This window comes from Dermacentor albipictus, chromosome 2, assembly GCF_038994185.2.
Source record: "Dermacentor albipictus isolate Rhodes 1998 colony chromosome 2, USDA_Dalb.pri_finalv2, whole genome shotgun sequence".
Classification (NCBI taxonomy): domain Eukaryota; kingdom Metazoa; phylum Arthropoda; class Arachnida; order Ixodida; family Ixodidae; genus Dermacentor; species Dermacentor albipictus.
In genome coordinates this window covers 6,600,001-6,627,052 of record NC_091822.1, presented here as the reverse complement: position 1 = coordinate 6,627,052, position 27,052 = coordinate 6,600,001, and the positions used below count along the sequence as shown (strand labels likewise).

The following is a 27,052-nucleotide window of genomic DNA, read 5'->3' as shown; positions in this document are numbered from 1 at the left end:
GCTAGTCCGTGTGTTGCAAAGGGTCTTTTGTGCGAACCTGCTGTTGCCAATTTTACGGGAAGGCACACGGGCGATTGCAACATGGTAACCCTTTAAAATTCGTGCAAGGGCTTCGCTTGTACCCACTGTGTAGGGCACCGCCGCGCGCTTCACTGTTTCTTTCGCCGTTTCACGGCGGGGCTTGCGTTCTGAGCAGTTGTCGAGGGTAGCCATTGTTCAACAGGTCCCTTTTGAGAACCTGTGGCTCTTGCCTACGTTTCGTGGGGCTGGATCAGACGCGGAATGTTCGGTAGAAGAGTGCTGCTGCAACGGATCGCTTTTGCCTAATTAGGTGTGCCGAGTCGAAGCTAAGGTACTTTCCGGTGTGCGTTGGCTTTCTGCAGATACTAGTCCTCAAACCTCTTGAAGTCCTCTCCACGAGGACATCCAGGAAGGGAATTCGCCCATTGTTTTGATTTCAGGTGCTCGAGGAAATGTATTGCGTGCCGGCGAGGGATAATGCAGAAGCAGTTGTCCGTGTATCTTAGAAATAGCTTTGGTTGCGTCTCAAATGAAGATAAGGCGGCGCTTTCCAGATACTCTAAAGCAATGTTGGCGCAAACGACAGTTACAGTCTCCGATCGCTTTGCGGAATATTTGCTTGTAATACTGCTTGTTAAAGACGAAGTACGTATTCTCAAGGCAAACTTTTAGAAGGCGGCAAATGTCGTGGGATTCGAATGGCGTGCGTTCGGGCAATAAAGAGTCAGCCTCGAGAAGTTTGCTGCAGCACTCGACCGCATAGCCAATAAGCACACATGTAAACATTGACTTTACGTCAAAGGACATCGTGACTTCGCCATCATCAATGCAGGCGCTTCTTATTTGCTCAATGAAATGGGTGGAGTCTTTGACGAAAGTGGGCGTGGGTCCTGCAAGGGGCCGAAGAATACGGTGCAGATAGCTGGACAGTTCGCACAGCGGCGAGTGTGTGTAGTCCACAATCTGCCGTACCGGAACGTCCGGCATGTCAATTTTCGGCAGTCCGTAGATCGCGGGAGCCGATCCGTTGTTGCAGAGCGACCTGTAGTAGAGATTCTTTCTTTTTCATTTCGCGCTATTATACATTGCTTACATGTATGGATATTACGAACATGTTTTTACAGATGGTTCTGTGACACAGACCTCTTCTGCGGCGGCCTACACGGTACCAGGAATGGGGATCGCACAACGGTTCAAGATAGGGCACAGGACGTCGTCTACAACAGCTGAGTTGACCGGAGTTCGAGAAGCAGTTCGCTGCATATTGCAACAGTCTCGAGAAGTGGACAGTATTCTGTGACTGAAAACCAGCACTGCAACTCATCAGCAATTATATGAATGACAGAACCGCAAATCCAGAGGAAAGACGGGGAATGCGGGAGATGGAAATTCAAGACGCTGAGAAAAACGTGAACAAGGTGCATGCTGGAGCCAACGTTTCGACAAGTGGACTTGTCTTATTCAAGGTGACGTATGCTTTCCTCGCCACAGTATATATAGGTGAGGTTCTTCTAAAGGGGCGAGGGTGACGTCGCCTTGAAGAAGACAAGTCCACTTGTCGAAGCGTTGGCTATATCATTCACCTTGATCACGTTTTTCTCATGGTCCAGAACCGCATATAGTCATCTGGTTTATGACATCATGTCTCTGCTTGCTGAGGCGTCTCATTCAGGGCATACCATCGTCCTGCAGTGGATTCCTGGCCATTGTGGAATATCTGGAAATGAACAGGCTGGCGCGGAAGAAAAAAAGGCGCACACTGACGGAACCATTATAAAAATTCATTTTTTCCGGTATGACATTAATGCCTTGCTCCATAACTGCATCAAAACTTCGATGGAAGGACATTGGGAAACCCCGAACATCAAGAAGAGCGCCTCCATAGACTTGACGCTGGTTTACAATTCCGGCTTCCACTTCGGTGGCGGAGAGGCCAGGAAACACTCATTCATCGATTACGGCTGGGTGTGGCATACACCCACCGATACCTTCGAAGATTGGACAAGCGCGGGACCCTAACTGCAGCGTCTGTCACACTCCCGAGACAATAGCTCACGTAGTTTGCGTGTGCCCTCAATACGCGGCTGAATAAAGAACATTCAAATCTACTTTTGACTGCTTGGGCTCCCGCCCCTTTTCAGAAGAAAAGCTTTTGGGCGCGTGGAGGAGTGTTGACTGTTCAAAACGTGCCATAAAATCACTTTCGAACTTGAGATTGGTTTAGACGATCGCCTCTAGAACCTGTGAGACGGAGAGCCAGTGCGAAATGTGTTTGCGCAATAACTTTTTGTGACAAGATTACTTTTTGTGTGGACAAGATCACGCTTACGTGTATTGCGCCTACGGTGCGCATCCGCATATTGAACAACGTTTATGTAGTATCTCATTGTACCATAACATAATCACCCGCCACCTACCTTCCCTTTATTTCCCCTTTCCCCATTAAAATCTGCGCCACCTCCTTCCTTTCGGGGGGGGGGGGGGGTACAAACTTAAAAACTTAAATAAGCAGCTTCCGGAACTCCGATTCTACCTTCCTCGTTGGATCCCTAGCCAGTTTGGCATAGGTCGACGTGTTCTGGAGCAGCCCATTTATCTTTTTGACCTAGTCCACATGGTCCAAAACCACAGTGGCATTTCGTTTGTCCGCAGGGAGGATGACTATGTCCTCGTTTTATTGTAACTGTTTCAACGCGGTTCTTTCTGCTTCTGGCAGCGTCGTAGGATTGGTCCTCGTAACGTTCGAGACGACCCCAATTGCATGCGATCGAGCTTCTTCCTGTAGACTGGGCTCAATAAGTCGTACCGCTTGTTTCACGGCGCAAGTCAGCTGGCCGACATTTGATCGTGTGCCGATGTTGCACATAAGGCCGTGGCTGAGCAGAGCATGCTCTCCCGGGTCGAGCCTGTATGAACATTAGTTCTGAACACCTAGTGTACCCGAATTATTGGCATTTCTGCGTAAAAGAAGGAAGAACTTGGAATCCTGGCACGCTGACCTTTTTTCCCGCGTGGCGGCAGCAGTGCTGTTGGCGTGCAGTAGAACGCCGTGGAATTCGATGGGCAGCTGGTTTTCAACCCGACGTTGGGCGAAGAAGATGTCGTTATCCAGCCGTTTGATTGTTGCCTTTGTTTCGAGCATGCGGGCCTGTAAGAGGTGTTCCTCGGCTTTGGCAGTAGTCCGCTTCCTCATGGTATTCTTGACAAGGACCGGGAGCCGCAGGGACCACGGAGTGAGTCTATGTAGCTTGCAGTGCGTGTTGAACTGTAAGTGGCACTGGAACAAGGCAAGTCTCGTTTTTAAATTGACGAACTGACGGATTTGCGTTACGGCCGCAGCCCCATGATTCTCTCGAAGACCAACATAGTCAAGTGTTCGACGAATCATCTCGCGAGGAAGCATATTGGTGCCAAAAAACGTGCACACGCCAAGAATAAAATAAAATAAAGAACCGACGTTTTGGGCCCCGTACGGGTCCCTTGAACACAACGAAGACGTAAGCTTGGGCGCGCGGCTATTTATGGGTGAGGTGGCGCTGCGTTCGGGTGCATATCTCGGGAAGATTACCCCGCGTCCTGTTTATCGTGTGTCTAGTTGATGGGATGTAAAAAGATTCCAAAAGCAAATGGGCAGATAAGCGTTTTTCTTTTGCGAAGATGGCTACCGAGTCCCAGTCAATGATGTGTCCGGTTAGCTCCTGATGTTCCGCCAGGGCGTTCGCGGCTGTGTGGCCCTTGGCGACGTCATTCATGTGTTGTTTCAAGTGCCGTTTATAATTTCCGCCCTCAGTGCCCAGTGGCTGCGAAGCAACTGACCACGGCCGTGGTCAGACCTGTGACGCAGCAGAGGGTGCAAAGAATCTATGGATCTGGGCAGGCCGCCACTGCGGTATCTGAACCTAACAACGTTTAACGCTAGAACGTCGTCTAGTGAGGCAAGTCTAGCAGTGCTATTGGAGGAACTAGCGGGCATTAAATGGGATATGAAATGGGATCATGAAATGGGATATAATAGGGCTCAGTGCGGTTTGGAGGAAAAATTAGGCATTGATGATGATGATCATCATCATCATCATCAGCCTGGTTACGCCCACTGCAGGGCAAAGGCCTCTCCCATACTTCTGCAACAACCCCGGTCATGTACTAATTGTGGCCATGCCGTCCATGCAAACTTAATCTCATCCACCCACCTAACTTTCTGCCGCCCCCTGCTACGCTTCCCTTCCCTTGGAATCCAGTCCGTAACCCTTAATGACCATCGGTTATCTTCCCTCCTCATTATATGTCCGGCCCATGCCCATTTCTTTTTCTTGATTTCAACTAAGATGTCATTAACTCGCGTTTGTTCCCTCACCCAAGCTGCTCTTTTCTTATCCCTTAACGTTACACCTATAATTCTTCTTTCCATAGCTCGTTGCGTCGTCCTCAATTTGAGTAGAACTGTTTTCGTAGGCCTCCAGGTTTCGGCCCCGTAGGTGAGTGCTGGTAAGGCACAGCTATTATATACTTTTCTCTTGAGGGATAATGGCAACCTGCTGCTCATGATCTGAGAATCCCTACCAAACGCACCCCAGCCCATTCTTATTCTTCTGATTATTTCCGTCTCATGATCCGGATCCGCCGTCACTACCTGCCCCAAGTAGGTGTATTCCCTTACGACTTCCAGTGCCTCGCTGCCTATTCTAAATTGCTGTTTTCTTCCGAGCCTGTTAAACATTACTTTAGTTTTCTGCAGATTAATTTTTAGACCCACCCTTCTGCTTTGCCTCTCCAGGTCAGTGAGCATGCATTGCAATTGGTCCCCTGAGTTACTAAGCAAGGCAATATCATCAGCGAATCGCAAGTTACTAAGGTATTCTCCATTAACTTTTATCTCCAAATCTTCCCAATCCAGGTCTCTCATAATACCTCCTGTAAACACGCTGTGAATAGCATTGGAGAGATCGTATCTCCCTGCCTGACGCCTGTCTTCATTGGGATTTTGTTGTTTGCTTTATGGAGGACTACGGTGGCTGTGGAGCCGCTATAGATATCTTTCAGTATTTTTACATACGGCTCGTCTACACCCTGATTCCGTAATGCCTCCATGACTGCTGAGGTTTCGACAGAGTCAAACGCTTTCTCGTAATCAATGAAAGCTATATATAAGGGTTGGTCATATTCCGCACATTTCTCTATCACCTGATTGATAGTGTGAATATGGTCTATTGTTGAGTAGCCTTTACGGAATCCTGCCTGGTCCTTTGCTTGACAGAAGTCTAAGGTGTTCCTGATTCTATTTTCGATTACCTTAGTAAATATTTTGTAGGCAACGGACAGTAAGCTATTCGGTCTATAATTTTTCAATTCTTTGGCGTCTCGTTTCTTATGAATTAGGATTATGTTAGCGTTCTTCCAAGATTCCGGTACGCTCGAGGTCATGAGGCATCGCGTATACAAGGCGAAATGAAGCATGTACAGGGCTAAAAAATGGGCACGTGCTGTGCTACTGGGGCCTATAGGAGAGACAAGAACTAGGAGTCGGATTCCTGATTAATAAGGATGTAGCTGGTAACATACAGGAAGTCTATAGCATTAACGAGAGGGTGGCAGGTCGTCTTGTGAAACTTAACAAGAGGTACCAATTGAAGGTCGCACAGGTCTACGCGTCTACCTCCACTCATTATGACCAGGAAGTCCAAATCTTCTATGAAAACGTGGAATCGGCGATGGCAAAAGTAAGCACAAGATACACTATACTGATGGGCGAACTCAATGCCAGGGTAGGCAAGAAGCAGGCTGGAGAGAAGTCAGTGGGTGGAGATGGCATGGGTTCTAGGTGTTGGAGGGGAGGGTTGTTTGCAGAACGGAATAATATGCGGATAATGAATACCTTCTGCAAGCGGGTTAACTGAAAGTGGACGTAAAGGAGCCCGAATGGCGAGCCTAGAAATGAAATAAACTTCATGCTCTGCTCTAACCCTGGCATCATACAAGATATGGACCTGCTCAGCAAGTTGGACTGCAGTGATCATAGGGTGGTAAGAACTCGAATTAGCCTACACATGAGGAGGGAATGGAAGAAACTGGTACATAAGAAGCCGATCACTGAATTAGCGGTAAGAGGGAAAACAGAGGAATTCAGGATCAAGCTACAGAACAGGTATTCCGCCTTAAGTCAGGAAAAGGACCTTAGTGTTGAAGATATGAATGACAATCTTATGAACATCATTAAGGAGTGTGCAACAGAAGTCGGTGGTAACTGCGTTAGATAGGATGCCAGTAAGCTATTCAAGGAGACGAAAGATCTGGTCAAGAAACGCCAATGTATGAAAGGCTTTAACCCTGCAGCTAGGATAGAACTGGTAGAACTTTCCAAGTTAATCAACAACCGTAAGACAGCTGACATGAGGAACTATAATATGGCTAGAATGGAACATGCTCTGAGGAACGGAGGAAGCTTAACAGCAGTGAAGAAGAAACTAAAAATAGGCAAGAATCAGATGTATGCGTTAAGAGACAAAGCCGGCAATGTCATAACTAATATGGATAAGACAGTTGAAGGGGCTGAGGTATTCTATAGAGATTTATACAGTGCCAGTAGCACCCATGACGATAATGGAAGAGGGAATAGCATAGAGGAATTTGACATCCCACACGTAACACTAGAAGAAGTAAAGAAAGCCTTGGGAGCTATGCAAAAGGGGGAGACAGCTGAGGAGGATCAGGTAACGGCAGATTTGTTGAAGTATGGTGGGCAGATTGTTCTAGAAAAACTGGCCGCCTTCTGTGCCCAATGCCTCATGACCTCAAACTACAGGAATCTTGGAAGAACGCCAACATATTCTTGTTCTATAAGTTAGTGGGACGCCAAAAACTTGAAAAAATATAGACCGATCAGCTTACTGTCCGTTGCCTACGAAGTATTCACTAAGGTAATTGCAAATAGAATAAGTAACACCTTAGAATTCTGTCATCCAAAGGAGCAGGCAGGATTTCGCAAAGGCTACTCAACAATAAACCATATTCACACTATCAATCCGGTGATAGAGAAATGTGCGGAATATAACCAACCCTTATATATAGCTTTCATTGATTACGAGAAAGCATTTGATTCAGTCGAAACCTCACCAGTCATGCAGGCATTACAGAATTAGGGTGTACACGAGCCGTATCTAAAAATACTGAAAGATATCTATAGTGGCTCCGCAGCCACCGTAGTCCTCCATAAAGAAAGTAACGAAATTCCAATAAAGAAAGGCGTCAAGCAGAGTGATGCGATCGCTCCTATGCTATTCACAGTGAAATTACCGGAGGTACTCCGAGACCTAGATTGGGAAGAATTTGGGATAAGAGTTAATGTAGAATACCTCAGTAACTTGCGATTCGCTGATAACATTGCCTTGATTAGTAACTCAGAAGACCAATTGCAATGCATGCTGACTGACCTGGAGAGGCAAAGTAGAAGTGTGGGTCTAAAAATTAACCAGCATAAAACTAAAGCAATGTTTAACAGTCTCAGAAGAGAACAGCAGTTTACGATAAGTAGCGAGGCACTGGAAGTGGTAATGGAGTATATCTACTTAAGGCACGTAGTGACCGCAAATCCGGATCATGAGACTGAAATAACCAGAAGAATAAGAATGGGCTGGGGTGCGTTTGGCAGGCATTCTCAGATCATGAATAGCAGGTTGCTATTATCCCTCACGAGAAATGTGTATAACAGCTGTGTCTTACCAGTACTCGCGTACGGAGCAGAAACCTGGAGGCTTACGAAAAGGGTTGTACTGAAATTGAGGACGACGCAACGAGCTATGGAAAGAATAATGATGGGTGTAACTTTAAGAGCTAAGAAAAGAGCAGATTGGGCGAGGGAACAAACGCGAGTTAATGACATCACATCTGAAATCAAGAAAATGAAATGGGCATGGGCATATCATGTAATGAGGAGGGAAGATAACCGGTGGTCATTAAGAGTGACAGACTGGATTCCAAGAGAAGGGAAGTGTAGCAGGGGCGCCAGAAGGTTAGGCGGACGGATGAGATTAAGAAGTTTGCAGGGACCATATGGCCACAATTAGCAAATGACCGGGATAGTTGCAGAAGTTTGGGAGAGGCCTTTGCCCTGCAGTGGGGGTAGCCAGGCTAATGATGACGATGATATAGAGAAAACACGTGCGGTTCTCGAAGGCTGTTGTCTGGATACTCAAAACCTGGCAAGAAGGGTGGCCAAGGCAGCTCGAGGTGGGTGCGACATTTGTGTAGTATGGAACATCTGCAGCAGTCGAAATGGGCTTGCTGCACTGAAGGTGCATACGTTCTCGTGCTTATCTTCTGCGAACACAGGTTACACATTTTCATAGGCATAACCTGCCTGTAACGCTGAATAGCAAGAACACCAGAATTGTGCTATATTACGGCAAGAACAATTAAGCTGATGGCAGTGCTAAAGGGCCGCCAAATGAAGCATGAAACGCCGTTGCGCTGGCTGGCGTTGGCTAATGCCATTTATGATGGTCTCGTTCGACTCGAACTGTGATCGTCTGCGCGACGTTGTGCTCGTTGAGTTTTGCTTGTTCTTGGGAGACAACGCCGTGTTCGGTGGTGGATTCGGAACACTTTTGTTGCCTCATTAGCCACAGTGCAAAATGAACGACTGACGTCATGCAATTCAGAGGTATCACGGAGGATTTGCTTAAAATTCGTATAACCTTTGAAAGGGTTTATTGCAGCGAAGCTGTTAAAGGTTACTTTCCCCATCATCGTGTCCGCGTGTAGAATAAAATCCCGAAGATAGTGGAATGCCGGGCCGATCCGCGGCGAAGGTGAAGCAGGCGTTAAGCACTCCCCAAACGTGGGATTTACGAGTTGGAGTCGGGCGTGTAAAGAGAGGCAGCTGGCCCATGCCGTCTTCCGACTCCTCCGTGCTAAGGAAGTGGTTGAAGGGAGAAACTTGCTGTCATCTGGAACTAGGAGTACGGGATATATTTACAACATTTACATGAAGACTGGAGAGCGTTGCATTTCATTAGTCTAGCATGACTGAAAACCAAACACACCGAGCAGCCGACAAGACGGCTGCTTAAGCAGACTGTGTCCTCTCTATATCCCCAGTCGAGGAAACACTGCCGTCCAACCTTTGTCCAATCGGAGCGTCCAAAGTCGCCTTTGAGGGTGAGGAGTCACGCACTCACTTCGGCACTTTTGTTTCACTGGACACACCGAGCGGAGAGGGTCCTCGTAGACAGGGGTTGTCACGCTTGACTCAAGCTGGCACCTCTTGATTCCAGAGCTGACTCCGTAGCTAGCCGCCGCGTCTGTCCAGTGAATGTGACGATTACTGGCGCCCGTCAGAAATCCCCGCAAAACACCCTTTTCCTCCTATTAGACGGTGAAAGCGACAGCGAACCAACTAAGAATACTCGGTCTGCCGAACGCGGCTAGTCTTGCTGGTGCCGTGTAGCTGACCGAAGGCGTCGCAATGTTGGTTTCACTAAGCGATTCGTTGCAGCGGGCTGGAGAGGTTACTATCCCCGCAGACCAATCGTAACAGCTCCACTATGGCCCGAAAAATCTCGATGGGCCTGCGCTGATAATCGCTGGACAGGATGAGAATGGCTGGCGATGATGAATATGGCTTGGCTCTCTGCAACAACTGCAAATTTGGAATGCCTTAAACCACCTCACAACAACTGGTATAGAAGAGTCGATCGCGGCAACAAAATACCACCCAGCGGGCAAACGCTCGGAATCAGCTGGTAACCCATCAGGCTTCCTATCAGAATTTCAATGGAAGCCGCTCAACTGGGAACCGCAAATTTTGACCCCAAAATTTTGGGCCGCAAAAGCAAGCGTTCGCGTTACACCCGAGTTTAACCAAACCGGAGTGTCGCGCTGCACGAGAGCAAGTGCATGCGCAGAAGTACACTGAAGGTTCTAAACGACCAGTGCCCCAACACAACTTGTGCAGCCTAATTACACGAACAGCCTGCTCTTACCCTATCGCAGTCGCGTAGTTATCGCACGTACTTGTGACACTGAAGATTCCCGTCAACTCCAGAAGTACGTAGTCAAAATCGCGCTAGTTTTGTGGTCCCTGTCCACAACGCGTATTTGCGCCGTACATACACGTTTCATAACGCTCACTCATGTTTCTTCCTCTAGTCCATGCAGGACACGTACCTTAAGAGAACAACTAAACTTGCGTAACTTATGCACTCAGCAGAACCTTTCAAAAATGCATCTTCTAATAACTAGTTCTGCTCACGCTCACTTCAAAAGACAGAATGCGGCCGTTCTCCACACACACGGGCCACCCATTCAAGCATTCTGCTTTCTTCCATGCACGGGACATGCGCTACTAGCACTAACAACGCTTCTCAGTGAAAGCTATGCGCCTACTGAAAACTTACGCGCTTAACGTTAGAAACAATTCTAAAGAAAGAATGTTAGATATTATACGCGCGCGTTCCCCTAGGCCTCTAACCGATAGCCTTTACGCTTTAGGTGTCCCCCCCAAAAAAGAAAGCCTGCCTACTTATTAATTACCAACTCCTGAAAATAACGGTTTAGGTAAAAGACATGTTTCAAGCCTAGGAGCTTCTCAAACCAAAATGTTAAGGAAGCGCATACCTTCCATATTCAAAGAAACTCTAGTCTCAAATTGCAAAAATTTTCAAATGCTCAATAAAACATAACAACATGTTTAATTTCTACGGACGCTGTCTTGGTCCCCCGTTCCAATAGTTTACGATGGACTCCTACTTTTGAGCAAGTACTCGAGGTGGTCGCGTATCAAAAGCTATTCTGGCTATCCAGGAACAAAAGGCTGGACACTCCATGAGCGCCTTCAAAACGTTACAGTCTCTTGCCAGTTTGCATCCTGGTTTTCATCATGACCTTGACTGACGGCGTCGCGACTCCTTACCACCTCGTCTCGTCCTGCCACCTTGCGCTCTTTCGCCCTGCATGCTACACCCCGAAAAGAACGACGGAACAACGAGGAAGATAACTAACTGCCTCGTGCCCTTTGTCCGTGTTCGCGCAGAAGATGCTTCTCGATCTCTTTTCGACCGATGACTCGAATGTGCTTGATACGCAAACGTCGTCAAAGACGACCGCACCTTTGCTTTTTTTCGCGCGCGGCCTTTCGCGTCTATCGCCGTCTTTGGCGGCGCTTCATTATTCACCGCATGCCAATCTTTACGTTATTTTTTCTCCGGCGTCTTTCTCTAGCGCTCACTTTTGAGCCATCTGTTCGCTCCTCATGCTGACGGTCATGTATGTCGTCGGTCCGGATCGATCTCTTACCCGCACAATCTGAGTGATGTTTATTTAAAGCAACTCTCTCTTTGCCTGAACTGGCGGAGAGCTCAACTGGCTCTGGAACAATGCAGAAGTCTTTACTCGAGCTACGCAACTCGCACTCTTGCTAACTGCCCTCTACTGCATTGCTCAGCTCACGCTGTGCAGCGGCACACAGCTAGTCGGTCTGGATTGCGGTCTCACCCGCACAGTCCGAGTGATTCATAACTAAATCATTCCTCTCTTGGCCAGGTAGACTGGCGGACAGCTGCACCGATCCCTGAACAATGCAGTTGTCTTCCCTTGAGCTACGCAGCTTGTAATCCTGCGAAACGCCCTCAACCGTATCGTCCAGCTGGCACTGTGCTTCGGCCCGCAGATTTCACTCGGCCCTTATCTCGCCATGGGTGCCGGGTCTGTCGGGTAAGCGGTACTATGAATGTCATTAACCTCCTTAAAATTATCTGCGACGCACACGCACGGTGACTCTGCCAATTCATTCACAGCTGGCGTAGCTCTATCTACAGTGCTCTGCATTCACAGTGCCCAGGCAATTCGTCGGTCTCACTGCGGCCTTCAAGGGCCTCTGTTGTCACTAAGGCATCCTAGCTGCTAGTACTTTGTGTTCACCTATGAAGCTGCTGCTAATCCCACAGGTACTACTCATTGTTGCGGTTTTCGACCAAAATCTGCTATGGACGTCCACGTTCGCTGCGTCCAGCCTACAGATTTGTCAAGCCGCTGCTGTGTTCGTTCGATTGCCTGCTCTAAACCTTGAATCACTTTGTCCAAAGCTGCAACGTACTGCCTCGTCCCCAGGTCCTCAGGGATTGAAATCTACAAACCCAGAGAGATTGAAGCCTGCTAAATCTTCAGCCGAAACCAAATGCTTACCCACTGAAGCAGCACCATATAACCAGTCCTCCGCCGTATCCAGTCAGTTGTAAAAGGTGGGTAATACCAAGTCGCCTCCAACTCTATCGGGATACCGGTAGGTTGCCGCGTCCCAAAGCCTTAGAGATCAATGTCGTTGCTGTCTACGAGATGCAGGACGATCCCACTGCTGCGACGAATTGTACAAGTTGGAGTCGGGTATGTAATAAGAGGTAGCTGGCCCATGCTATCGTCCGACTCATCCATGCTACGGACGTGGTTGAAGGAATGAACTTGCTCTCATCGAGAACTAGCAGTGCGGGATTTCTTTACAATATTTACGTGAAGACAAGCGAACGTTACACTTCATCAGTCTAGCATGACTGAAAACGAAGCACACCGAGCAGCCGAAAAACCGGCTGCTTAAACAAACTCTGTCCTCCCTAGATCCCCACGCGAGGAAAAACTGCCGTCCAACCTTTGTCCAATCTGAGTTTCCAAAGTCGCTTTTGAGGGCGAAGATTCACGCACTCACTTCCGCACTTTTGTTTCACTGGACACACCGAGCGGTAAGGGTCCTCGTAGACAAGCGTTGTCACGCTTGATTCAAGCTGGCGCCTCTTGATTCCAGAGCTGACTCCGCAGTTAGCCCCCGCGTCTGTCAAACGAATGTGACGACTACAGGTGCCTGAGAGAATGCGCGGCAAAACACCCCTTTCGAGGAGTTCTCTTGCTCCAATTAGACCGTGAAGGCGACAGCGAACGAACCGACACTACGCGGTCCGCCAAACGTGCCTAGCCTTGCTGGCGCCGTGGAGCTGGCCGAAGGAGTCGCATTGTTGGCTTCACAAAGCGATTCGCCGCAGCGCTATGGAGAGATTCCAAGGTTACTATCCCCGCAGGCTGATCGCAATAGGTTTGATCCCGAAGAGAGTGCAATACTGGGTGGGCCCGCGCCGGAAGTGAAGCAGGTGTTAAGCACTCCCGATACATGATCCGGCCCCAAAGATAATGCAACGCCGGGCCGACCCGCGGCGAACGTGATGCAGACGTTAAGCGCTCCCCAATGGTGGGCCGATCCCGAAGATAGTAGAGTACTGGTCCAGCCCACGGTGGAAGTGAAGCAGTCGTTAAGCGCTCCCCATGCGTGAGCCGACTCCAAAGATAGTGCATTGCCGGGCCAACCCCCGGCGGAAGTGAAGCAGACGTCAAGATCTCCCTATATGTGGACCGATCCCAAAGGAGGTGCAATGCCGGGCGGACCCGCCAGGGAGGTGCAGTTCGCCATTAAGGTGCCTACATACACAGTTTCGCTGGTCATCCTTCACAGACTGCAAGGGCACTGAGTTTTTTTTTTTCGTTTTTGCTTACTACAGGAACATGCTGGTGTATTTTTCTTTTGTCTATTTTGTGTTTAAAGAACCGCAACGCTTATAGGCGCTGATTTGTATACAGCCGCAGCGCGAGAACCTGTGATCCGGAGGGTTCTAACAGCGCACTTCAGTCTTGTGCGAGAAGCAATCATATTGCCTGTGTTAATTAAAGCGATCCCCAACACCCGAGGAATGTAAAACGAGATTGAGTCGCTTAGAAACTCACGCGATAGATATATCCAGCAGGAATGTTCCAACTGTTTAGGCAACTGGCTCCTTGTACTGTGTTTGGTAAGCGCGTACGCCCTCTACAACTGTCTTCATGAGCCGGTAGGGTAGGAATAAATTAAAGGGCGCTTTTTTCGCTTCTTCGCAGCACACAAACTAAGGGCAGTACAGCGCAGTATTGATGTTTTTCTCGTTTAGCATGTCATGTCGTTAGCTACTGCGGCCAAACTACCGTGGTCATTTTGATGTTCTCTTGGGACAATAGCAGGAATCCTGAAGTTGCAAGTAAGGTACTCCAGTCCGCCACGAGCGTTCGAACTTCTTTCCCACTAAAGGCTTTATCTATGCTTCATCTTCATCCATCCCACCGGCGCTGCAGCAAAGAATACCGAGACTTGACAGCACTGTCGCGTCGGCAGCTGCTGTGACTGACTGAAGAAGTATTTTAATGACTGGAAAATGTAGAGAGGTGACTGACTGATAATTTATGATTGGCTGATGCCATGATCTGCTGGTTGCCCGTAAACCAGTCCTGCGGCGAAAAAATTTAGACCAAGCCAGCAGTAAGAAGTGAAGGACAGAATAGAAAACAGGATAAATAAAAGCTATGTAAAAACGCCATTGTACTTGTTTGAGCATGCGTAAGCTTTGTGCCAGTTCATCTGCACGCATAGGACGCGGCGTGTGCTGTTTACCGCGTTAGACGAAGTGGTAGACGGTTCAATAAATAGATGCTTTATTGTCCTTGTAATCTGTTTTGGCTCTTGATCGGACCAGTATAAACCCTTATCGGTGGTTGTCAACGTGATCAAACACGATCCATCCCTTCTAGACACTTAACTTTTCTCGGTCATTATTAATCTTATCGGACTCGATCCGACCTTATCAACCATTATAGGTCGTTACACTTTATCGGACTCGATACAATCCCTATCAGCGCTCATCAGTCGTTATCAACCATATCGGAATCGATCCGACCGTTATCAGCTCTTATTTGTTCTTATAAACTTTATCGAACTTGTTACGACCCTTATCAACCCTCACTGGTGGCATCAACCTTATAAAAATTCATCTGACATTATAAGATGTTATCGCTCTTTAGCACCTCATCCATCCGCGTCGAACCGTTATCAACTGCGATGAGATTTATATAAGTCCTCATCATCCCTTATCATCCTTCTCAACTCATTGACTACTTATGTTTCTGTGTTCCGCGAAAACACAGACAACGCAGTACAACGCACTCGTGGTTCAGATATATTCGTCATCTGCAATCGGCGGTGTTTAGCTCGGTGGATAAGTAACTCGCGTTCTGAGCATCACGCGTGCGCGGTGGTTTTGCTCAGTGAGCCGCATAGAAACGCATTTAGAAGAGTCGGGCGTCTATGCTTGTCAATCACTGGGAAGCGCCACAACCGAAGCCGACTCGGACTGGAGTGGCTCCATAACTGTAGTCGTCAATAAAACTTTCTTCTAAATTTTTGTATTGTTCGCTCGCAGCTGCGAATGTTTGATCCAACTGATATCTCACGAAACAGAGCTTGACTTGCTTGGGGTTATATTTCTCCAGCCATCGCGCCAATAAAGCCTAGAACACAACTTTTTTTGCTAGAGCGTTAAGGGCGCCGTGTCGCAAAAAAAAAAAAATCCATTTTCGGCGCCGGCGGAGTTCAATGTAGGGCGGTGCTTTGTGACAATTTGGTACAAGGGCATCGAGCTAGGAAACCTTGGCAATCATCCCGACTAGAGTTCAGGGTAGCTAGTGAATGGCATGAATATTCCTAGTCCTTGTGCCCTTTCTTCTTTGTCTTGTTTCAGGGACGCAGTTATTTACATTGTTCCCGATCTAATGAATGAATTTTTTTTCCTTTTATATACAGTATTTACTTGCCTAATGCTTGCTCCTAAGAGGTCCGTGAGCGAAAACTGCCGTATAATTTAGGTATATGTATGTGCTGCGCCTTGCTATTTGACATTCGTTATGTGCGGGTAATATTGCCACACCATTCTGTTACTAAAGTGCTCATCCCTGGACTCACATTATTGACAAAGTTATTGCTCGGAATTTTATAGGCTGAGAGCCCACACACAAATGTCATATAACAAAACAGCGACTGCACATGACTTTTATGTTAAATGTTCTCAGACTTAAATATGAAAAGTGCGAAACAATAACGGAAATCTGAAAATGATTTAATTTACTGCCGCGGCTGTGCACAACCGCCGGGATCGGCCCACGCAAGAGACAGCGTTTCTACCAGAAAGCTCGCCTTCGTGCATAGCGTTCGCTATGAGCGTTGCGCGCTAAACAATACGGTCACATAAGCTGCAGTTGCCAGGAAGTGGGAGAAGCAGTAATGGATCTTTGAAAGCTGTCGCATTCCATTGTTAAAGGCGAAGCTTGAGTGTCCTCCAAGTTTTTTCTTCCCGCATTCGGCACACATGCAAAGAGAGTGAGATAATGTATGCTATGCAGTTAACGCGCGGCCGACTGCGTTAACTGCATAGGATACATTATCGCACAGTTAACATTATCGTAGTTAACGCACAGCCAACTGCGTCAACTGCTTAGTCAAAATACGTAATTAAAATGAAGGGATCGCATCAGTAGGGGATGCCTTGATTTTCGTGTTTTATTTAGCCGCCGCTTGATATACATAGGCACTTGATGCATGCACGTGGCGGCTGAAGTGAGTGGTGAAGTGCTCATTTGCATGGCAGCGAGAGAAGTGGGCGACGACGACGGGCGTGTCCTTTAGAGCAAAAGCGCTGCGTCTCAGTCACTGCACTTGGCTTCCTTTTCTCGTTCACAAGTTTCGCTGACTCCTGCGCTGCCTCTCTTCACATGAAGTGGTTGTTTGGGCAGGAGTGTGAAACATGAATAGTTGCACAGATATTGCCGTGCGTCTGTAAAGAAATTATCCAGAACCACATCGTGATCTACCACCGTCTCCCTATACATAATTTTCAGCAAGCACTGCTTCTGGCCTTAGCGTATGGCTGAATCCAGGAGGCGAGTCTTAAGAGTTAACCTTCATGTATACCTTGAAGACTCGTAATTGGTGTTGCCATGTTCACTGAATAAATGACATGAAACAGCCCTTCAATTCAATCCTTCTACCGCTCTGGCGACCGTGACTAGCTGTTAGGTTCCGTGGTACGGTGCGCGCTTATTACGGCGAGCATTTTTTCTGCGGGAGTTTTGCGGTAGTTAGGATCATGCGGTAGTTAGGAACTCGCATCATGCCAAGATTATCCGAGGCTTACGTCCCAAATCCGAGGCATTAAGCCGGCTTCTTTGAGGCTAATAGTCTCCCGAGATTCGTGGCACTTGCGAAAGCGTGCATTTTATTCTCTGTTTGTCAATGCTGAACGATACGTTACAATCTGCGATACGACCAACCTGGCCAACCAGCAGACACTTCCCGTAAGCAGGGGTACATCCTCTGCTGCGTCGAATGCGACACGGCACGCAGCAGTCGCGCACAAACAAGAGCCACTGCCATACGCCGACGTCTTTTAGCGAGTGAGCCGGTCGTTCGAGTTTTCGGGTATCTGAATCCGTCCTTGGCACGCAGTCTGAACTCATAAGAAGGACACACAAGCTCCCCATAATTGAATCATTGTATGACTTTTACATGATGGCTCGTAGGGGAGGGGGGGGGGGTGAGTTACGCACCAATCATGTGAGCTGCACAAGTAGCGTGAAATAGGAAAAAGAAGAGAAAAAAAAAACGCGTACCAGTGTTTATTGCGACCAGCAATCTTCTCGAGACAGAAATGCCTATCATGCAAAATAAGACAATAAAAAGCAGCAGATCAAATGACTTGAAATCATCATACAGCGAAGCTTTGTGTGAATGCATAAACAGTCGAAACGCGAGTTCGTGTGTATTGAATGTCCGCAGAGGAAGGCTTTATTCAGTCATTGTAGAGTGGCTAATACCAATGCCTTGTAAACGAAACACACAGCTGCCATAGATCGTGGGACGTGCTGGCGTTTTTCTGGTTGCCTTAAAAAGATTCAAAAGAAACACTATGAACTCCCACAACCAAATTTTCTGATCCCCTATTGCGAATTTTGCTTTTGTACGTCTCAGTTTTTTGTCGTTTCCCTACTTCCACCAGTCCTCCAATCGCATCTTACTAATCCTTATTGCGGACATGTTCACTTTTCCCCTGCTCTCGCTGAACCCAAAGGCTTCAAGGAGGGCAGTTGTGCCTAAATCGACCGCTGCGCAGACGTCTTCACATTCTGATAAAACAAGCTCCATAGTTTCCCTAGCTTGACCGCAGCAAGCACTTGCTTCTTCTTCCTTCTTATATCTCGCTTTATAGGTGCGTGTTCTAAGGCATCCCGATTTCGCTTCGAAAAGTAATGAGCTTCCCTTTGAGTTATCATCAATTGTTTCTTTCCTGATTTCGTTTTTTTTTCTCTTTTACTGACTCATGGCGCGTTTCTTTTCGATTGCTGCCACCCATGACACTATTTCAGCCTCTCTGACTTTCCGCTTGACGTTCTTTGTTACGGTGTTGCTCACCCTACAAGCCGCATACTTGCTGGTAAGTTTTCTAGTTCTTTTCCTCCACTGTCAAACAATGTTTTCCTGTACAGATACCTCAACACTCTCCCAGCCCATTTAGTTTTTTCCAACTTGCTCAGTCGTTCTTCATAATCAATTTTACTACGAGCTTCCCTCACTTCAAAACTAGTCCACCCCATATAACCCTGCACAGCTTCATTTGTAGTCTTCCCGAGAGCGCCCAATGCGAGGCGACCCACTTGCCTTTGGTTCACATCGAGTCCTGATTGTACCCCTGATTTAAAGCAAACAACCTCATTTCCAAAAGTAAGTCCTGGAACAATTACACCTCTCCACATACCTCGGAGCACGTCGTACCTATTGTATCCCCATAGCGCTCTGTGCTTCATTATGGCTCTCTCTCTATCTCTTCTCCCAATCTTTCATGCCCCCATCCCGTTCCCATGTGTAGGGTAGCAAACCGGTAAAGCTAAACTGCTTAACCACCCTGCCTTTCCCTCTCCACTTTTCCTTCCTGCCTTCCTTATGGCTGCATTTTTCTTCACCTTCACTGTTATGTTTTTTCGTGGGTTTCCACATATCTATTGCCTTCGTTTATCGATATACCAAGGTATTCGTATTCTTCATACCTTTCTCGTGAAGTAGCGCACTGACACGGACGCAGTGAAGACACACAGGAAAAGACGACACTCGCTGCTTCGTTCTTTCGTGTGTGTCTTCACTCTGTCCGTGTAAGTGCGCTGCTTCACGAGCAAGGTATGACGATTATTCACCAACTAGCCCAACTTTCCACATTATTTATATTCTGCTACCCAAGATGTTTCCTGGCCCTGTATCGCCACTGTCTGTTCACTGTTTTCATTTAAAAGCAAAACACCTGAATTTCTAACACTAAATTTCAAACCTAGATTGTTGCCTTCCTGTCCACAGATATTAGCCAGACGTTGCAAATCAGTTTGCTTGTTAGCTAGCAACACAATGTCCTCCGCATAAAATGAACCTGGAAGCTTCTGCTGTGCTTGCTGCTGCTCTGCTCATACAAACCCACATGTTTGTATGAGAGTTTAAACACGATATTATTTCCTTCTAGCGCCTTCTCCATCCTCACCGTGTACGTCATAAACCGCAGCGGGGATAAAGGGCACCTCTGCCGGAATTCCTTGCTGATATGAACTTTCTCCTCGCTCCTCATTCTTTCCCATTCAACGCAAACGGTATTTTATAGGTAAATCTCTCTCAGAAGCTGTAGCCAATCGTTACCTAAGCCTTCCCCTTCCAGAATATCCCGCAAAATGTTGCGGTATACGTTGTCATAGGATCCTGTAATGTCTAAAAAGGCCGCATATAACGGTGTGCTTCCCACTTTTGATATTTCAATACATTGAGTAAGAACAAATGAGTTATCATCTAAAAGCCTACCTATTCTGAAGCCATCCTGAAGTTCTCCCAAAATGCCATTATTCTCTGCCCATTCTTGTAGTTTAATTTTATTGCCTGCATTGTTAGCTTGTATATTGCCGATGTAATGGTCACCGGTCTATACAAGTGAATTATATCTTGCTCTCCCTTACCTTTATAAATTAAATTCATTCTACTTTGTCGCGAGCTGTGTGGTATTCGTGTATCTTTTAAAGTTTTTTCACTGCTTTTACCAGAGCTTCCTTTTTGGTCCTAGTTCATTATTCAGCCTAACGGGAACCTCGTGTAGCCCTGTGGCTGTACGCTTCGGAATTTACTCTTCGGCTTTCTTCCAGTTGAAATTTAGCAGCACCACCTTCTTGTCCTCCTAGGCTTCTTTCATGCTCTTTTTTTCTTCAATTATAACCTCGTCATTGCCTTGGAATGACTCGGCTTTTATTTTTCGGTTGTAATTTATTGCCGCTTCTTCCAGTCTGTTTCCATTTTCATCTAGGATTTGTTGCATTGCTGTTGTCTTCCTGCCTAATAATTTTATGTGGTTCCAAAATATTCCAAGTGCGTCCTTCTTTTTCGTACACATTTCTGACAACCAACGTTCACTTTCACCTTTTATCTTTGCTTTCACAGTGTTTGAACCATAGACGTTTTCTCCCGGTAGATTTCCCCTTCCCTCGCCACTTCATCCTGCGGCAACTGCGCCTTCTTTGCCTGCCTCTCGGGACGCGTTCTTTCGTTCGGCGATCGCCTCTCGCGTCTCCGCGTTGCCAACCAGCTTTCCGGTTTCTTTCTTTTCGGAAAATAACGCCATCTTGTGGTGGTGTAAAGAACGCAGTGGCGGTGACGTCGCGCGCGTCCTAGGCTTTGGTTGGTTGGCTTATTCGGCAAAAAAAAAAAAAAAAACTGACGCGGAACCCGTACGGTCACTAAAACCCTGAGAAAAACCTTCGCTTCAGGACACTGATGCCGTGTGTATCCATATACGCAACAAAGCTAACCCTGCAATGCCCAAGTATATCTACACCTCAAGCAAAACTGTAATTTCACCATTATTTATGGTGATAAAAAGTAAATTTCTACAAGGAAACTGTGACATCTTAATTGAGGTATAACTTAATTGGCACAGTAACACAATAACTGTTCGCTGCTTTCTTGGTATATTACTAAATGATAAAAATCACAAACCTTGTTGCGTGCAGAATCACGTGCCTAAATCAGAATTTTCATCAACCTCAGCGTAGCTTACGATGTACGTTGGACATTAGAAGGCTAAAATCACCTACCTTGCGGCTCCCTTATTTGTAACGCAATAATATCAAGCCCTATAGACGACATATCGCACAGTAATAATGCAGCGCCTCTGTTTGTTGTTCATATAAGGTACTGAGGCGAAGAAGAAAATGCAAAAGAAATATGCCATTTCATGTGCCAAATGGAAACGACAGTTCTTGAATGTTCCTGGAATATATGTGTCATCTTGACTTTACTGATGAATTTCCATACAATATCATAGTCTGAATAACAGGTGGAGATTTGAGAGGAAGGCAATTGATTGAAGGCAATCAAACAAGAACTAGAGGGCTTGATGTTGCTATGGTGAAGGCTGCCAGGGAATTAATACGCGCCGTAGTGTCACTGGGCCTTGACAGATTGTTCTTGACAAACCCACAAAATATTGAGTCTTACCACCGTAATAAAAATTTTAATTATTCTAGTACATAACAGAAAAAACGTTTCTTGTCAAACCAGACGGTGAAATGAAATTAGGCGCCATTAAATGCATTTTAGAAACTGGTATATCATTCTTGCAACGAGCTCCTGTTCAGACAGAGACTGCGCAAAATCTTTGTTAGTGAGTCAGTTTTCAAAGCCCAGTGCTTTTGATGTCGGAGATACGCTTCCGTTAGAAACTTGAGAATGAATGTTCTACAGTATACAATTTCAGGACAGGTCTGTTAGTCTTGCGGCACTATGATAAATAAATGCCCAAATTGATTACACAGAAGTGCATCTGTATCAGTCCGTCGATCACTGCGAAAATTTCAAATGTTAGAGCCATAACATTACGTTGTTTGGATATGTGTAGCATTGGAGCACAGGATGTTGCCAGCAGTGGGCGCGTACAACATTATCGGCGAAGAGTAAGAAAATACCGCCCTGTTGTGTGAGTGACAGCCCAGCTCATCGGCGACCTGTGCTTGATGTCGTTGTTTGCTCGAACAACAACTGCCAGCGTGCGTGGAGCGGTGGTGGGACGTCTTCGGGGCCGCCAGCCAAGGTTATAGTGACCGCTCACACAGTATTTTGTGTATGTCTCCAAAATGCGTACGCTGATCTGGAAAGATTCCCTTGGCATTCCATTGTTCTTTTTCGACAGTGAATCTGTATGGTAGGTCACAGGTACAAACGTTTCGTACGAGTTTGGTGCCCTTTGACCCTTTCGCGACCTTTGATTCTAATTATTCAATTCAGTTTATTTTAGCATCAGAAGAGGCACTACAACAGTTTCAACCGTGATACTATTGGGTGAAAGCAAAAAGCCATTATAGGCTCGTGAAGAAAAGGCTCTCACCCCGTTTAACACACAGCAACAGTAACAGTGCAGCTCGTCAAATCATGAATCTTATACAATGCCATACATGTTGGCGGTTCTCAAATTGAGTGCATTTTAAACACACGTACATTGTACACGCAAAAGAAGGAAAAGAAAGCTGTTGGTAGAAAATAACGATATTATGGATTTATTGTGCAACCGTGTTAAGTTTTAGCGGAAGTAAATAGCTGATCGTTTGGCGACCATACTTGGCACGTGAACAAGCATCAGCGGCTTGCGTGCTCTATGGGCAGTTTATGGTGTTAGATGTGCTAGCTCAATCTGAATAGAATACTTATTTATTTCGACAAGTACGATATCGCTTCAATAAAATGGAAATATAAATTTCAAGCATTAGTGTTAAATTAACGGCATCGAAAATGGGTTTACGGTGTGAATCGCGTGGAGCACCTGCAATTATACGCACATCCTATTTATTTAGTCTATATACTCTAAGTTCTTTTCATCTCTGGTGCCTCATACCAGATAACATTAGCTTAGTGTCGATTAAAAGAGAGAATCATATAGTGAGAGTTTAATTCTTTGCAGCAAGGCAAAGCTCAAACTCGATAAGACACCTACGGTACGAGAAATTCAGAGGGAGCAAGCTCAGCCTGTTTATTCCACAGAATGTTTTTGTGAAAAATTAGTCCCAAAGTTCTGAGTACAGGTGAAAACCTCATGTGTAATTATGTTAATCTAGATTACCATGAATAAAGAATAAAGAGAAAAAAATTCTCTTTATTACCATAATTAAAAGTAATTTAGCGTAACCATGTTAATTGGGAGTTCGCATTGAAGCAATATTGTGAATTTATACCAACTCGTGCAGCTTGCGTTTTTGTTCCGACTCAATTAAAGTATAAAATTAGGATTAGTGGACAAGTTATGTTTTCCCTGGCCTTTTTCTTTACTTTTGTGTCTCGCATTAACATCACATTGAGTGATAACATATTCGAAATAAAAGATAAAATTCACAAAGTAAGAACTATTGCTTGTTGGCGAGTTTAGGGAACATCAAGCTGGAATATGCACGTGTTCAATGTGTTACAGTGAAGAACAAAGAATTTGCTTGAACAAATCGTGCGAAATCTCCAGGGTATGTATTTTCACTATATTATCTGCAGATACTGCAAACGGTAGTACGCCTACTCTAAGGGCATCACGATCGCTCTCTATATACTGTAAGAAGTTTAATCAAGTTATGGTATAAGTAAAAAAAAATGGCTGTGGCTTAGCTAAGGTTAAGCCCAGGATGCGAAGCATACTAGCCTTTATTTTAGTTGTTGAACCACTGTTTATCCTGGTGAACTGCTGTTGCTTGGCTATATTTGGTTCGCCTAGACGAAGAAACAACTCATGCGTTACTCTGCTTCGCCTTCAAGAGTGGAACGCGACAGCGTTCCCGTCGACCCGCCAAGGGGTGTAAGAAAATGGGCTACGGCGCAGCGACTACGCGCCCCGCATTGGACGCGGTGAGCGTCGAGCAACGCAGCATTCGGCGCGGCAACGAAATGTGCGCCTGAGCAAGCGACGCACGCCTAGAAACAGCTCGTTTCTAAGGCAACACCGCATTCACTAGAGGCGCTTTTGTACCGCTTTGAAGCATTCGTACTCGTGGCTCAGTGGTAGCGTCTCCGTCTGACACACCGGAGAGCCTGGTTCGATTCCCACCCAGCCCATCTTGCAAGAGCCAAAGCCACCTAGAAACAAGCTCAGCTGCTTATATACCGCCGCGACGCAGCGAGCGACGGCGCGAGTTTGGAGCCCCGTTTCTCCTATGTCGTGGTGTCACGTGGTATGGCATGGGGTCAAAGGTAATTGAAGGCGACACCGCCGCGCCTGAGGAGCTGGGTTGAGCTCTCGTAATATGCTTCGCATAAAAGAAAAAGAATCACCGTCCTTCCACTACTCTGAAGGGGGCTGCAAGCGAAGCTTGGCTGTTCGTTGTCGTAACGCTTCGGCCTCGCGCTGCCTCGCGGCGAGGTCGGCGACGAGCCCTTTCTCGAGCGAGCTCCCGGCGCCGTTCATGAAACGCCGCCTGTTCTTCCGTGGAACGCACGACGCGCGGCCCGCACCAGCTTTTGAACGCAGCCTGCTCTTTGGCAGAATGAATATCTTATTTTGCTTTAGCGCAAGCTTGACACGGACAACAGACGGCACATCTGACACACACAGCGCTACTTTCAACAACGGATTTATTTCTCGTTCTCGCCGCTATATATACACCCTGGACCCGTCACACAGCACGTGTAACATTTTTGGAAAAATAAACAAAAAAAAAAATATAAACTGGGAACTACACGTGGGCAGTTTCTTGACTCATATTCACAGATATGTACACGTTTAACGCGAACAAAGATAATTCAGCTCTTCTGAAGATAATGAAATGGAAGCTTTACTGGCGCATGCGTCGCCGAATGTTGATACGTGTCTGGCTTCTATTTCAAGCGCGTCATTTCACACCTGCTTCTACTCATGATGACTGTTTCTTTAAATATTGGTTTGCACTTGCATCTCTGGCAATGGATACCCGCCGTGGTTGCTCGGTGGCTATGGTGTTAGGCTGCTGAGCACGAGGACGCGGGATCGAATCCCGGCCACGGCGGCCGCATTTCGATGGGGGCGAAATGCGAAAACACCCGTGTACTTAGATTTAGGTGCACGTTAAAGAACCCCAGGTGGTCAAAATTTCCGGAGTCCTCCACTACGGCGTGCCTCATAATTAGAAACTGGTTTTGGCACGTAAAACCCCATGATTTAATCTCTGGCAATGGAAGGCAAGAAAGCTGTCAGCGATCACGTTGTTAACTTTGTTACTGTGTTCTCGTAGCCTGTCATTTATGCATCTGCCTGTTTGACCGGTGTAGGATTGTCCACACCCGAGAGGAATACGGTATACCACACCGGCGATGCCATCAACGAATTTGTGTTTATGCTCTTTTTCGCATGCGCGACGTGGGTTTCCTTCCGGCCTTGTGTTTTTACAGAGGTTGACCAATTTATTAGGTGCCGAAAACACAACGTTAATGCCGCTCCTTCCAGCAATCTTCTTTATTCTATGGGAGCATCCGTGTATGTAGGGGTGGACGGCAACCTTTCCTTCGTTCATGTCAGTGCTCGACACGTGCACCTGCTCCGAACTGCTTTGCTGCGCCTTCTTAAGCAGTCCTTCTGCGACTCACACAAGCACGTGGCTAGGGTAACCAGCGCAGCTTAAACGCGAGGCTTGCCGTTCGAAGCTATCGTACATTAGGCGTTGGCATGATTTTTTCAGTGCTTCGCTGAAACACATCTTCGCGATTCCCCTCTTCACAAGCTTTGTATACGCGGAATGAAGTGGTAAAAGTGGCTTACTTGCCCTAGGTTCGTAACACCAGCAGGTTTCGTTATCGGTGAGCACAAACTTAATGTCAAGGAATCTAATCCTCGCGTCACATGGCATTTCAAAGGTCACTTCTTGTGGATTTAGACAGCACGAATAGTGGTAAAAACAGGAGCGCATTCATTAGCAAAACAAGCAGATGAACAGCCAATTAGAACTAAAAAGTCGTCAACATATCTAAAAACTTTTACAACCTGAGATTCGTGAAGGTGCTGTGACAGGTCTCTGTCAAGTTTGGCTAAAAACAGATTAGGTAGCACTGGTGCTAGGCAAGAAACCTATACACACTCCTTGTTTCTGCAGATCCACGGTACCTTTGTTCTCGACAAACGTAGATGACAAATAAAACCTAAGTAATTCTAAAAAATTGTCAATGGATGTACCAGCTTCCGTGCTAAACCTAACGGCACCATATGTATCTATGCAACTGTCAATACAGGTCAGGCACGTACCCAGGGCGTGGCCCGGGGGGGGGCCGCCCCCCCCTCCAAAATCAAGTGGCATATTCCCCCCCCCCCCACGCCACCACTCCTCACACGTTCCTAAAGCGCCGCCGGATTAATGTTAAGACTTGGCAGCTGTTCATCGGTCAGCCTTATGCTGCCTTTTTCACTCATTTTAGATGGCGGTAGTTATCGGCATCTCTTGTAATGTGAAGGACGGGTTTCTCATAGATTCCGCACCCGCGCCTCGAGATGCGTTCAGTTGTCACCATCTATTCAACCGTCACGCGCACAGCTGTTGCTTTTGTTAGTTCAACCTTCTTTGTTTAGGCTGATCCTGGGACCAGGAGAGGGATGCGGCTGTTACATCGCTGGTCTGTACTCTCATGGAACGAGTTGCGGCCGGAGAAAACGCTAATTGCGTTTAACTTTTCCCTCTGCTTCATTATTTCCTTGAGTTACGGCTCGCCGCGACGCTGGCAGATGCCCGGTACCATGTACACGTGATATGGGTTAGATAAGGTGGGAAATAAAATGATGCGAAAGAGCGTCCATCATGAAACCCTGCAATAACCCTTAAACCCATTAGCAAGGTGACTGTCGCCCGTTACCTCGTCGGTTTTTCCTTAATTGTATAGCAGTTTTCGTGCAAAATTGGAAACTGGAAACAAGAATCGCAAGGAGTTGAGAAACTAAGCGATCTAGTAAGGGAGAGAGCTAACGCAACAACCAAAGTGCAAAGAAGAGCGAATAATAAATATGTTAACCGTTGTTTATGAGAATATTTATGGATCAACATCTTTTTATTTAAAAAGGAAGTAGAGAAAACGCCACCGGAAGTGGAGAATAATTACTTGCTTTGAATAACGCTTCTACAGTTCGCAGATCGCAGA

The 27,052-nt window shown here is 46.6% G+C and overlaps 1 protein-coding gene and 1 long non-coding RNA gene across 3 annotated transcripts in view; one reads left to right on the top strand and one right to left on the bottom strand.

The window, feature by feature from the left end:
* LOC135913216 (TWiK family of potassium channels protein 7-like) overlaps nt 1-27,052 on the top strand; it is a 338,046-nt gene that overhangs the window by 94,181 nt on the left and 216,813 nt on the right. The window lies entirely within an intron of this gene.
* The window catches only part of LOC135913206 (uncharacterized), a 31,526-nt gene continuing 20,904 nt past the window's right edge, over nt 16,431-27,052 (bottom strand). The window contains exon 3 of the long non-coding RNA XR_010567898.1: nt 16,431-16,685. This is a non-coding gene — a long non-coding RNA (uncharacterized lncRNA). The remainder of the gene's footprint in view (nt 16,686-27,052) is intronic.